A 4,752-nucleotide genomic window follows, 5' to 3' on the forward strand; every position below is an offset into this window, starting at 1 on the left:
CGAGGAGTGAAGGAGGATGATGATGGATGGACTGACGACGTGCTGCACCTTTGCAGGTGTGTCAGGCTTGTCGGTTGTGGAGGTTACGCCACGTCAGCCCATTGCTTACGCAGCTCTGACAGGTAACTGCCATTGGTGCCACTTGCACTGTGGTGTCAGTCCCACTTGTTGAGTGCATAGGATGCGGTGCAAGCCGCATCGCTACGTGCGGTAACATCTGAAGTTACCGCGTCTCCTACTTGTGATCAAGGAATACGCGAGATGCGGTGCTAGCCGCATCGTCGTCCGCGGAGACTATTTGCCTGCATCCCTTGTCGTGATGAAAATGCCCATATGGTGCGGTGTCAGCCGCACCGTTACGTTCATCTTCTTCTATGCCTAAGGTAAGGCTTTCTTGTATTGATAGAAGTGTTCACTGGATGCGGTGCGATGTGGCGTCGCTGTGAATACTTCCGTTTTCATACACCAGATGTGATGCTATGTCGCATCACTCTACCGTTCTCATGTTCCATGTAAGTCCTCCTTCGTTACTAGATAGATTGGATTCAACCCTTGTGCCGACGCGTTCTCGCATGGGTACAAGTAGGTTGTTAGCTAGTGGGGGTTTTGATAAGGGTAATGGTCACTCGCGGTCGATGCTGACGCGAGATCTGGGACCATACCCCTTCAAGATCCTAACAAGTCGTGGCATGCTCAATTATCTCTTTACCTAGCTATGTTAGGCTCTTTAACCATTGTTGTAGCTCACCATATGTAATTATGTATGCTATGCCTTCTTATCCATATCTGACTATGGTACACAATTGTCATTATTCACACATCATATGTGGATTGGTGGATTTCTCATAGTTGGTGTTGTTGTGCATGCGACCATTTTTATGGATATAAATAGATATTTCAATTTGTTATTTACGTTTGTGAAATAAACTTTTGTTTCTATTTGTTTATTTATATTTGTTCATATACAATCGTTCTTTAGATGCGTTTATCTAATGCATCGAACCATCAACCCAATCAAATTCAGAACAACGTGCACGCGTACAAACAAAAAATTGTTCATTTTCTTTGTTTATGCTCACTCATTTACCAATTGTAATACTTGAAAAAAAATTGGAAAACCCTAAAGTAATAAATACCGATTAACCATGTCTTTGTTAACCGAATTTAATACCGAATTAACAAAATAATTAGCTGCCTTAAACGAACGTTATTTGTTTAGATATGAGTTGATAGGTAAATACTAGTAAGTAATTTACGTACACATTTTTATATTCAATTCAATTGAATTATAATAGATTAAGGTCTATTAAATATTATAGTTAACTAAAGGATTCGTTTTGTACTTTGCCTTAAACCTAAGGGGTGACTATTACAAATTTCAATTAATTCAAATGTAGACTGAATTGCACATGGCCGCACCTCTGCCGCCATTGGTTCGGTCGTCCGAGATCTCTGATTCATGAACAGCCGCCGCGACACCCTCTGGTTCGATCAACCTTCGCCCTACCGAAATTTTCTGATCAACAGTCACGAGATCGACCCCCGCATCCATCATTCAGGTATCCAACTAAAGCGTTAAGTTTCCCTACAAACCATACCTTGGTTGATCACCGTCTGAGTCCGATTATGGGTTCATCGAGAAGGACGAGTTAGTCTAATTGGAAATAAGATATATTGTCTTTCTTAATTTTATCCTATAAACATAATAATCGAGAAGATGAAAAGAGTTCTGTCCATTTTTTTTCTTTCTGAATATTATAATACTTTCAGGAACATGAAAGTTCTTTAGACCTCCTTTGCATATATGTACATAAATATATTATAATAAGACATTATCATTTCACCCCATAAGTAAGTTTATTTATTATACTATTGAATTTAGGTTTGTTAATAAAAATTAGTATATGAACAAGGAATTCTTTACAAATATTATTTATTATGATAACACATATACATATATGGTGTAATGGTTATATTAAATAACAATCCAACCACTAGTCATCAAAGAAAACCTTGACGACCTCATATTCGGAACCCGAGCAACACCATAATATTGATGTTTAAGGAATTTTATATTTAGATTGTCTTACAACATTTTCAAGTCAAACGTTATAATGTTTTGTCAAGTTTGACTTACGCCTTAAGGTACGGATTCGTGACCCTTTACATCGTAGTATAACTTTATTTAAATTTCGTTACTCTTTGATACGTATTCTTTGGTCTTCTCATCATAGTGTTTATCTTTATCATATCCGTTACTTCGTAGTGCGGATTTTTATCTCTATCTGTCTTAAAGTTTGATTTTCAGGATTTTTTATATCTGTATTTGTTTGATATGTGATACATTATACGAGTCACTTTGTATTTGTTTGTCTGTTTATTAGTGATTTGTAGCATGCCATACCTCAGACTTGTACTCATGGTCGGATGCTCCTGTTGGTAATTAATTTCAGTTGTCTGTAAATTATTTACGCTTTTGTACTCTGTGACCCGAGCGTTTCTGACTTGTCGTTTGGGCGTCAACGACATGAACACTTTCCGTGACAGTGCGTAATCAAAATCACAGTGTCTCTGACTTGTGCTTGTGTAGCACCTTGACCCCTTAGAGGCGTATGGATAGATCTTAGTTCTGTTTCTGACTTCTAAGGGATGGAATAATTGGTGCACGCCACACTCACCATCTCATTGGTGCATAGAGTAGCTACATGTGTACCCCTCTGTTTCTGGCTTTGGGTGCTTCTGTGTTACACGACTTTTTTGTTGATATATATGTCGTGTAAGTTGGTATATGTTTCAGTATGTGAATATGTTCTGTTTCTGATTATGTTATGATAAGTTATGTGTGCATCTGATTATACATACTCTGACTATGGTTCCGATTGTGTACCGGATTATGTTTCTGATATGTTCTGTTCTGTATTAGTTATAAGTGTTTTGACTCAGTATCTGTATCAGTTTGTATCACGCCCGTCTCAATATTGGTTCGATTTGGATTCAGATTTTGTGTTATACGTTTACTTTGTATCCGTTAGAATCTTTGTTTAGTATTGGATCCAAGGTCTGTTCTATATTGTCATCGAATCATGTCTTTGTGTCATGTTGATTGTCCAGATCGGTTCAAGAAACTCTGTAAGGATTAAATTATGGATAAGGTGGCGGCTTCTCGATAAACATGAATGCATCCAATGGCTACTCTCCAAAGACAAGATAGAAATGTACTTATTGTTAAACTCAGGTTCTCTAATTTATTTTGTTTATTAAATATAATCTCCAAAGCTATGAAAATAATTATCTTGATTAACTTTTGAAATATGACAAATTAATAGATAGTAATTTTAATCCAAACATTTATTTAAAAAAAATATTTTTGAATGTTCATTTCTTTTAAATGTTATAGGATTTTTAAACCATTTTTAAAATGTTCCGGTCAATGTATTTGTTTTTCTTGTTTCCGTATCGGTTTCCCATGTCGGTTTAGAAAATTATCATAAGTATTACGTTTTGAAAACCAAATTATTTGATTTATTCTATTTCTTAAATTTAACTTTTCAGTGTTAGAAAATCAATTATTTTGTCTAATTATGATTTACTATGAAGTACGATAAATTATTATATTTTGATAAGATTCAAACTTTCAATAAAAGAATATAGTTTTGCCCTTCGTATAAAAAAATAAGCATTATTAAAGGATGTTCTAAAATGAGTTCGTTTATAAAAAATGGTTTTACTCATCATGATCAACTATGTATCAGTTCTCTACATCGGTTTTGTGTCGGGTTCGATATCGGTTATGCATCTAAATAACTTTTGTTTCTATATCGGTTTCCGTTACAATTCAGATCGGTTTGTGTATCAAGTTTTGTATCAGTCTTGTGTCTTCGTCTATTTTTAATACTCGTGTCAGTAACCATTTCAGTTCAATCTCAGTTATGTTATGTTGTGTTTTGACTCCGCTGATATGACTTTACTTGTACTGTTGATTTCTCTTTTACTGAGCAATTTTTGGCTCAGGCGTATTTTTCTTTTTGTGTTTTTCCTATTTGTTTTACAGGTAATATGAGATGATCTGGGATTTCAGTAAGGAGCGTTAGGAAGTCGCTGCCAAGATTATTTATTTCAGTAATGTAATAAATGTAATTAGGATCTTTTATTTAATGTTAGGGACTGGTTTTTAGTTTTGATATCTGTAAGAGTGACACGTCAGCCCTAGCGGGGTTTGGGGTGTTGCACCTTTATTTATAATCGCTTTTACGATTGTTTGAAATACTAATGAACGCACATAAAAGAACACGACATTGATTTTCTTAACGAAAAAAACATGAACTAGAAAGTTCATTGTTTATGTCTTCGTATTCGTTCGTTTTTCAGTTAAGGTTAAAAAATAAACGAACACAACATTGATTTTCTTAACAAATAAACATGAACAAGAAAGATTGTTGTTTAAGTCTTTGTATTCGTTTGTTTTTTCAGTAAGCCAAACAATAATCATGAACAAGTCTACTCATCTCAAAGCTAAACAATTATCATGAACAAGTCTACTCGTCTATGTTCGATTTGTTTACATATCCATGATACGTGTTTGTAATGTTTTTTCAGACAAGTTTTACATCTGAATACTTGAAGTTATTTTTTATGTATTTATTATATGTTGATGTATTTGAAATGATATTTAGTTACAAACTGCTAACCATTTCCTCTTTCTTATCAAGGTATTTAATTTAGTCGACTTAGGGTAGAGGGGGCGCCTCACGG

The sequence above is a fragment of the Helianthus annuus genome, chromosome 4 (genome assembly GCF_002127325.2).
Source record: "Helianthus annuus cultivar XRQ/B chromosome 4, HanXRQr2.0-SUNRISE, whole genome shotgun sequence".
NCBI lineage: Eukaryota > Viridiplantae > Streptophyta > Magnoliopsida > Asterales > Asteraceae > Helianthus > Helianthus annuus.